We start from the raw sequence: 9,759 nt of genomic DNA, 5'->3' as shown, positions 1-9,759 counted from the left end.
GGTCTTTGGCGGAAATTCGGCGGCAGGTCCCTCATTCCCTGTCTTAGTCTTTGAGCTGCCGCCGAATTGCTGCCAAAGAGGAAAGGGGGGAGGACTCGCCGCCGAACTGCTGCAGAAGCAGCAATGTGGTTGAGCTGCCGCCGAAGAGCCACAGCTTGTCCTTTTTTTTTTTTTTTCCCCTCCTGCTTCGGGCAGCAGAAAAGCTGGAGCTGGCCCTGCACAGGAGGAGCAGGCTCCAGTCTGCGGAGCTGCAGCAGGGAACATGCAGCCCAACACCTGTCAGGCACCCCCGTTCTCCATGCCCCTAATCCCTGCTGCCCCCCCCATCAGTTATAGAACAGGAGGCAACTTAACTTCTGCTCACTGTTCCCGGTGGGACTCTAACAGAGCGCGAACCGGAGCCACTTAGCTTCCATTCGCTGTTCCCTTTATAGACGCACAGTCAGAGCTCTCACAGCTGGGCAGCAAGGAGCTAATGCCGTTTTTCTCACCCCAGTGGATATTGCAGCCCTTAGTATAGAGGTTTGTTCTTTAAACATGGGGTCAATCTCCTGTGGGGTTGGGCCACAGGAGAGCCCCATGCCCCTTCCTGTGCTTCTAACCCTGCACTGTTCACCCTGCGTCCTCCCCCACACCCCTAACCCTGTGTCCCCCTCTGGCACCCCTAACCTCTGCACCCATAACCCTGTGCTCCCTCCAGCACCCCTAACCCTACATCCCCAACCTCTGGTGCCCCTAACCCTGCACCCCCTCCAGCACCCTTACGTCCCTCACCCCTAACCCTGTGCCCCCTACACCGCTAACTCTGTGCCCCCCAAACCCTAAACCTGTGACCTCTGGCACCCCTGTGCCCCTAACCCCTGCACCCCTAACCCCTGCCTCCTCCCGCACCCCTAATCCCTGCACTGTGCCCCCTCTTCCCCTAACCCCTGCACCTCCTCCTGTGCCCACTCGGGGAAACTGACCTGGATGCACGGAGTAGCTGCATTGCTGCTCGCTCCCCCCGCCGCCCCTGAACACTGCTCCTCCGCAGATCGCTAGGGGGCTGTGAGGGGGGAGTAAGGAGCGACATCAGGGCTCCCTGCCTCCAGGTCACCTTCCCTACCTGGGCGGCTGCTCTTTGTCCTCCCCTTATGCAGCCCAGGTGGGGAAGGTGACCTGGAGGCAGGGAGCCCTGATGTCGCTCTTGCTCCCCCCTCACAGCCCCCTAGGGGGGCACAGAGGAACATTGGGGGGAGCAGTAGCCGCTCATCACCGCTCTCTCCCCCTTCTCTTCCCCTCCCTCCCCCCATGTTCCTATGCCGGGAGGGAGCAGGGAGAAATCTGGGCACCACCCCAAGCAGCACTCCCCTGCCAGCCAGGAGCAGCTTCTGACTTTACACCGGCAGCACACACCTCTCTGCCACCGTACAGCACCGCCCTTGAGCATGGTACCCCTGGGCAATGCCCTGGTGGCACCCACCCCTAAGGCTGGCTCTGGCTACGGGCTGCAGAGGGAGTGAGCAGACCAGGCGGCCATGGAGAGCTCCAGCCCCTGTTCTCCCCTCCCAGCTTCTAGCAATCAGAGGCCAGGGACATGCTTCCATGCTGATGACAGGTACTGCTCGATAATGATCCAAAGTACATTCATATTCCTCATCTGAGTCAGATGCCACCCACCGAAGATTGATTTTCCTGTCTAGTGGTTCAGGTTCTGTAGTGTTTGCATCAGAGTGTTGCTCTTTGAGGACTTCTGACAACATGTTTCACACCTCGTCCCTCTTGGATTTTGGAAGGCTCTTCAGATTCTTAAACCTTGGCTCGAGCGCTGTAGCTATCTCTAGAAATCTCACATTATACCTTCTTTGTGTTTTTTGTCAAATTTGCAGTAAAAGTGTTCTTAAAATGAACATGTGCTGGGTCATCACCCAAGACTGCCATAAAACGAAATATATGGCAGAATGCGGATAGAACCATGGAGTAGGAGACATACAGTTCTTCATCAAGGTCTTCAGTCACAAATTAATGCATTATTTTTTTAACGAGCGTTTTCAGCATGGAAGCATGTCCTCTGGAATGGTGGTTGAAGTATGAAGGCATATGGATGTTAGCATATCTGGCATGTTAATACCTTGCAATGCTGGCTGCAAAAGTGCCACGAGAGCCTGTTCTCACTTTTAGGTGACGTATACAAGACACGGGCAGCATTATTCTAGTAAATGTAAACAAACCTGTTTGTCTCAGCAATTGGCTGAACAAGAAGTAGGACTGACTGGACTTGAAGTTTTACATTGTTTTCTTTTTGAGTGCACTTATGCAACAACAAAAAATCTACCTATGCAAGTTGCACTTTAATGATAAAGAGATTGCACTACAGCACTTTATATTTTACAGTGTAAATATTTGTAATAAAACTATATATAGTGAGCACTGTACACTTCGTATTCTGTGTTGTAATTGAAATCAATCTAATTGAAAATGTAGAAAATCAAAAAATATAATAAATTTAAATTGATATTCTATTGTTTAACGGTGTGATTAAAACTGAGATTAATCATGATATTTTTAAAGTTAATTGTGTAAGTTAACTGCGATTAATTGACAGCCCTACATTTGAATTTTTCTGTCCCATGCAGGACAAGCTGGAATATCCGTGTGCAGGAAAGAGCCTGGGGAATTGTGCTGGGAAATTATTTCCTGTTCTGACATGTCCCCAGTTGCCCTTTTGCCCTAACAGGCTGCAGCGCAACATCCATGTTTTGCTCCAGCTCATTCCGTCCTCCCAGGGGCCGGGGAAGGGAAATGGCTGCAGTGGAGCCAATTGAGGGAGGGATTATCAGGGAGTTGCTGGCGGGTTCCCTTGGTGGGAGAAAGGGCAGTAAATACATAGGGGTGGGAACTTCCAGGAGGTTGGTCTGGGTGGGAGAGGGCAGGAAATTCCCAGGGTGGGGGATAGGGTGTGACAAACCTGCTGGGATTTGTTTACTGTGAGGCTCCAGCATTTCTCAAATGTGGCCACCAGGGGCTTTTATTGTGGCCACAGCCTCCCGGGCTGTAATTGAGGGGGATTCGGGGGCAGCAAAGCAGCGGCTCATCCCCCCGACTGCCTGCAGGGGCTGGTCCCTACCCCCTTCCGGAGTCATAAACACTGCAGGAGCCGGCAACCAGCGGGAGTTCCCCTCCTCCCCACGTGCGGTGGGGCTCAGGCTTCAGGCTTCTGCTCTGGGATGGTGGGCGACAGGCTCAGTCAAGATACATGGAACATAGGCTGGGTGGGGAGAAGTCTGTGTAACTCATCCAGTTATTGATATACATGTGACCTTGAATATTGCCAATCTGTGTCCCCCCCCCCAACCATCTCCCAAACAGACCCTCAGTCTGGAAAGCATTCAACCCTCATGTTGTTGAAAAAACTCACAGCAAACAGAAGAATCTCAAAGAATCCTGTGGCACCTTATAGACTAACAGATGTTTTGCAGCATGAGCTTTCGTGGGTGAATACTGCTTGCACTGCTTGCATCCGAAGAAGTGGGTATTCACCCACGAACGAAAGCTCATGCTGCAAAACATCTGTTAGTCTATAAGGTGCCACTGGATTCTTTGCTGCTTCTACAGAACCAGACTAACACGGCTACCTCTCTGATAGAAGAATCTCAGCTTTTAAAACAATTTTCCAGCAAGACAAAGAAACTCACAGCTGTAGACTCAGAAAACACTCCCAAGGAATTTTAACAATACATTGTTATGAAGAACTTAAGTGCTAAAGAGACCTGATTTTCCAACTAATTTAAAAAAAAATCTTCTCAAATCAGCATCTTTAGAGTGAATCTTATTCTGCTTTTTTAACCACACAATTCTCCCCAAAAGGAGAGGCACTGGTCCTGGAGACACTGCAATACCAGGTCAATGCATGGGGTGGTGAGAGCAAGCTCCTATTCCATCCCCTTGTTTCAAAAATCAATTTAATATACAGTCCTCAAATAAAGGACCTATCAGATATTAAACTGATAAGAACAGACACTACACTTATCTTAGCCAAAAGGCCGAGAAGCAATGCTGTTAGTCTCGGACGTTAGGCAGCTGCTCTTCCCCCACTTCTTTCTACTTCAGCACGAGGAGCTCCCAGACATGCACCAAACACCATTCACGACACTTGATAACTAGGTAACTCGAAGTGATGATCTCTTCCCCGAAATGACTCCACTGGAAGAATTCAAAGCAAGAGCCCTTAACACACAATTCTGTTCAAAGACAGAGAAGTCTTTCACCCTCCTTCCTCTTGCTGGTTTCCCTGTACACGCCTAATTTGCATAAACCCACCCACTGACATGTGACTAACAATCTCTCACTGTTAACTCTTACAGCAAAACAGGCCAAAGAAAGCCTATGCAAGCGCTATACCGCAGCCCCACTGCTCTTTTCTGCTCCTTCTCAAACGTACACACAAGTGTTTTGCTCCATACCAGTCCAGTTTCTTGTCTAACCACTGCACACACATGGTATAATCCTACCCTGAGCTGATTCCCGACTTTTGCACTCAATACAGGAAAACGAGAATTGAGAGAGAAGCTGTGCAGGGAAGTCTTCCTCAACTTGCACTCCACTCCCCAAGGGCCTTTCAGGCTCTTCTGTGGACTTCAGGTTCCATTTGATTGCCAAGGTTTATGGTCTTATTAATTAGCCATCTCCTAATGCAAGGATGCTACATGACAGACTAAAGATCGATTTTCCAAAAGAGCTGAGAAACAGAACTAAAGCTGAGCACGAGGTGTTACATTTCCATGAGCATCCAGAATCTGACTGTGCCCTGGCAAGTTCAATGCTTCCGAAAGAAATCAGAAAATAAGGAGCCCGTCAGGTCCCCCTGCTAGCACCCAGATCTAGACAATCTGCTGGGAAATAAGGAAAAGGTGATGAATAAAGAAGTCAGGAAATAACAAGGAAATGAAGAGGTTTGTTGAACGGGTTTCTGTCCGGTATACCATCTTCTCAGCTACCGCTCAAAGTTAAAGACCTAAAGTCGACCTATCGGCATAAGTACAAATGGTTGGAGGGAAATTAAAAGGAGCTGCTGTGGCAAGTGTTAGGAGCCTGCAAGCAGCATGCAGACGGTTTAAAAACGCTGCAATTAGAGGCTGCGACAAAGTTCCTCCTCTACCTTGGTGGGTCCTGTTCTTATTGGCAGATTTGCTCACCACAGTGATCTTCCCCTCTGGTAGAACCCACAGTCTGGGTCAACTCCTCCTGTGTCTGATCAGGAGTTGGGAGGTTTGGGGGGAACCCAGGCCCACCCTGTACTCCGGGTTCCAGCCCAGGGCCCTGTGGATCGCAGCTGTCTACAGTGCCTCTTGTAACAGCTGCATGACAGCTACACCTCCCTGGGCTACTTCCCCATGGCCTCCTCCCAACACCTTCTTTATCCTCACCACAGGACCTTCCTCCTGGTGTCTGATAACGCTTGTACTCCTTAGTCCTCCAGCAGCACAGCCTCAGCCTTGCGCCTCTTGCTCCCAGCTCCTCACACGCACACCACAAACTGAAGTGACTCCTTTTTAAATCCAAGTGCCCTGAGTAGCCTGCCTTGATTGGCTGCAGGTGTCTAATCAGCCTGTCAGGGGTGCGGAAAGCCCTAGGGCGGGTGCAAGGAAGTTTTGGGCCCTAGGTGAAACTTCCACCTTGCACCCTCCCACCCAGCTAACCGCGTCTGTCCGTTCCCCCACCCCCCGCAGCTAACTCAGCCCCCCACCCGGGGAGCCCCCCTGCAGCAACTCCTCCCCCCCTGGCAGCTACCCCTGCCTGGGGAGACTTCCTCCCCACCCCTCCCCCTGCCATGGCAGCTTACCCTGCCTGGGGAGACCTCCTGCGGACATGGGTGGCAAGTTTGTAGAAATTTTGGTGGTGCCCAGAACCCGCCCCCCAACTCTGCCCCCAACTCTGCTCCCACCTGCCTAAGGATCTGGGAGGGGGCTCGGCGGGGGAGGTCTGGGGTGCAGATCCTGGGCTGGGGATTAGGGTGCAGGAGGGGTGCAGGCTTTGGGATGGAGTTTGGGTGCTGGGTGCAGGCTCTGGGCTGGGGCAGGGGTGGGTGTGCAGGAGGGGGTGAAGGGTGCAGGCTTTGGGACTGAGTTTGGGGTTGGGAAGGGGTATGTGGGAAGGGGGAGGGGTGCACCTTGTGGGGAGGGAGTTTGGGGATAGGAGGGAATACAGGGGTGAGGGCTGTGGGGCTGAGGATGAGGGATTCATGATGCAGGAGGGGACTCAGGGCTGGGGCAGAGGATTAGGGTGCGGGGGGATGAGGGCTCTGGCTGGGGATGAGGGGTTCATCCTGCGGGGGCAGGGCTCAGGGCTGGGGCAGAGGATTAGGGTGCAGGGGTGAGGGCTGTGGGGCTGAGGATGAGGGATTCATGATGCAGGAGGGGACTCAGGGCTGGGGCTGAGGATTAGGGTGCGGGGGTGAGGGCTCTGGCTGGGGCTGAGGATTAGGGTGCGGGGGGATGAGGGGTTCATGCTGCAGGGGGGCTCAGGGCTGGGGCAGAGGATTAGGGTGCAGGGGGCTGAGGGCTCTGGCTGGGGTTGAGGCTTAGGGTGCTGGGGGTTGAGGGGTTCATGCTGCTAGGGCGCTCAAGGCTGGGGCTGAGGATTAGGGTGCGGGGATGAGGGTTCATGCTGCGGGGGGCTCAGGGCTGGGGCAGAGGATTAGGGTGCAGGGGTGAGGGCTCTGGCTGGGTCTGAGGATTAGGGTGCAGGGGGATGAGGGGTTCATGCTGTGCAGGGGGGCTCAGGGCTGGGGCAGAGGATTAGGGTGCAGGGGGATGAGGGCTCTGGCTGGGGATGAGGGTTTGGGGCATTGGGGAGGCTCAGGGCCGGGGGAGAGACCCAGCACCAAATATTGCTGGAGCAGGGCCCCCAGCCCTGAATATTCCTGGAGCCCGGGCACCGCACACAGATATAACCTGCCGCCCCTGCCTGCGGAAGCTAAGCCTGCCTGGGGAGCCCGCCCAGCTCACCTCGGCTCCACCCCCAACACTGAGCACGCCCGGAGGTCGCTCTAATTCTCGTCCCCGCCCAGGCTTGCGGCGCCGACTGGAGGAGAATTAGAGCTGGGCTGTGTGCTCGGCGGAGGAGGCAGAGTGGAGGTGAGCTGGGGTGGGGAGCGGTTCCCCTGTGCGCCCCCAATCCCCCGTTACTGGGGACAGCCCTCCCCACGTGCCCCCCAGCTCATCTCTGCTCCACCTCCTCGCCTGAGGGGGCTATTAGGCGCCACCAACCACTAGGCGGCCGCTTAGTTTGCCCAAATGGTTGCACGTGCCCTGGTGTTCACAAGCAATGTGAAAACGTGCAATTCCCGCTCACACTGCACAGGGGCAGCACAGCTCCGGGGTTCTCTGGAATCGCACAATAATGCCGGCTTTGTTCCCACAGCACCTGGAGCTTTTCACAGTGAGACATGGGGGTGCTGCAGCCCCCGCCGCAGCCCTCGGTCCCGCACCTCTGCTTCTCTGCAGGGAACTTGTTATGCCACGAGGGGGGGGGGGCAGGGAGACTGTGCAGGAGACCCAGGCCCACGCGCTGAGCACTGCAGCTCTAGTGCTGTATTCGGGATTCATTTCTGCTCTCTGATAAAACTGCTCCAGGCTCCTCTGTCCAACTAATATTCATCCAGGCTCCCCGGCGCTGTTAGTATCTGTCCAGAGCTCTCGCCAGCCCTGCCCCAGGAGAGCTGGGCACTCGCCCTGCTCTAGGAGAGCCAGGCAGGCCCTGAGCACTAGACGGTGACCCTAGGCCAGTGGTGCCAGAACAATCTGTATAGTGGGGGGTGCTGAGCCACTGAACCAACTGTAACCCCTGGGTGTGATGGAAACCACGTCAAGCCAGGGGCTGCTGCAGCCCCCCCAGTTCCAGCCCCTCTGCCCAGGCAGCTCCCCCAGCCTGACACACACACCCAGCCCCTGCACCCGCCCACCCCAGGGCTCCTCAGCCCAGAGGGGAGCCCCCCGGCTGAGTGGGGAATCAGAACCCCCCGAAATTACCCTGGGACCAGCATGATCTGCCTCCGCCCTGCCCTGCTCCGCATGTATTTGGAGTGAGTCAGTTTCCCTGTCCCAACATGTGTCCTGCCCTGTGTCTCTTCTCCTCCCCAGCTCCTTCCAACCACCCCATTTCCCTGCACCCTGGACTGGGTCTCTGCCAACCCCCCTTCTCCCCTCCTGCCCCCAATATCTCCCTGCCCCTACAGGTCTGTGGGGCTGGGTCTCTCCCTCCCCCCTACTCCCCTCCTTTCCGGCCTCGGGGGGGGGCTAGAGAGATGGGCCTTGCCTCTCCCAGCCCCTCTCCTACCCCCCCATATCCCGCTGCCTCTAGGGGTCTATGGGGCTGGGTCTCTCCTCCCTCCATCCCCTCCCCTGCCCCCAATATCCCTCTGGGGCTCTGTGGGGCTGCAGCTGGGGCTCTCTCCCTGCCCCTGTGCTCCCCCCTGCACACGATGTCCTGGGAATGACTCAGTTTCCCTGGACCAACATTTCACACACCCGACCCCCACCCGACATGTCTCCCTCCACCCCACCCCATTTCCCCTGCACCCCAGGCTGGGTCTCTGCTAATCCCCCTTCTCCCCTCCTGACCCCAAGATCCCCTGTCCCTGCAGGTCTGTGGGGCTGGGTCTCTCCCTCCCCCTTCTCCCCCCATCCCCTCATCCCTTCCCCCAATATCTCCCTGCCCCAGGCTGTCTATGGGGCTGGATCCCTCCCTGAAGCCCCGCCCCCAGCGCGGGGCTCACAGACAATCCCCGCCCGGCGGCTGTGACGTGCGCTGGGGCTGTGACGTGCGCTGACGTGTTCACTCTCTGCAGGCGACTCATTCACTGGAGACCAAAACGACAGAAGGTGTCACGTGTCCGTGGGCGGGGCTATGCAGATGAGCAGTGTCTGGCGGCAGGACGGGGAGCAGCGAGAGGAACCGAAGGAGCCCGGCGGAGAGAATTCTCTGCGTGTGGACAGAATCCGGTGTGGGGAGTTTGTGCTGTGGGTGCCTGCGCCGGAGTCACTTCGGGGCAGTGATTGCCACTGAGCTGCATAGTGACCAAAGGCGTGTGAATGGGGTGTGGTGCCTGGCGGGGAGCAGCTCCTGGTGATAAGGTGCCCCTCACTCCCGACCCGCAGCCCCTGCTATCCCAGTCCTGATCTCCAGACCCACAGCTCTGCCGGTGCCCCTCACTCCCGACCCGCAGCCCCTGCTATCCAGTCCTGACCTGCAGACCCACAGCTCTGCCGGTGCCCCTCACTCCCGACCCGCAGCCCCTGCTATCCCAGTCCTGACCTGCAGACTCACAGCTCTGCCGGTGCCCCTCACTCCCGACCCGCAGCCCCTGGTATCCAGTCCTGACCTGCAGACTCACAGCTCTGCCGGTGCCCCTCACTCCCGACCTGCAGCCCCTGCTATCCCAATACTGACCTCCAGACCCACAGCTCTTCTGGTGCCCCTCACTCCCGACCCGCAGCCCCTGCTATCCAGTGCTGACCTCCAGACCCACAGCTCTGCTGGTTCCCCTCACTCCCGACCCACAGCCCCTACTATACCAGTCCAGACCTGCAGACACACAGCTCTTCTGGTGCACCTCACTCCCGACCCGCAGCCCCCTGGTTTCCCTCCAGCTCTACCATTGCTCCTCACTCCCGACCCGCAGCCCCTGCTATCCCAGTCCTGACCTGCAGACCCACAGCTCTGCCGGTGCCCCTCACTCCCGACCCGCAGCCCCTGCTATCCAGTCCTGACGTCCAGAAC

General features: G+C 56.3%; 1 non-coding gene across 1 annotated transcript; it reads right to left on the bottom strand.

The window, feature by feature from the left end:
- Positions 1-3,844: 3,844 nt before the first annotated feature.
- On the bottom strand, positions 3,845-4,034 carry LOC120376327. Its single transcript, XR_005587214.1, has one exon. It is a non-coding gene; the product is annotated as a U2 spliceosomal RNA (small nuclear RNA).
- Positions 4,035-9,759: the final 5,725 nt, after the last annotated feature.

This window comes from Mauremys reevesii, linkage group 12, assembly GCF_016161935.1.
Source record: "Mauremys reevesii isolate NIE-2019 linkage group 12, ASM1616193v1, whole genome shotgun sequence".
NCBI classification, from domain to species: Eukaryota; Metazoa; Chordata; order Testudines; family Geoemydidae; genus Mauremys; species Mauremys reevesii.
Note: the sequence above shows the minus strand (reverse complement) of the source record. Positions and strands in the feature narration are given on the sequence as shown.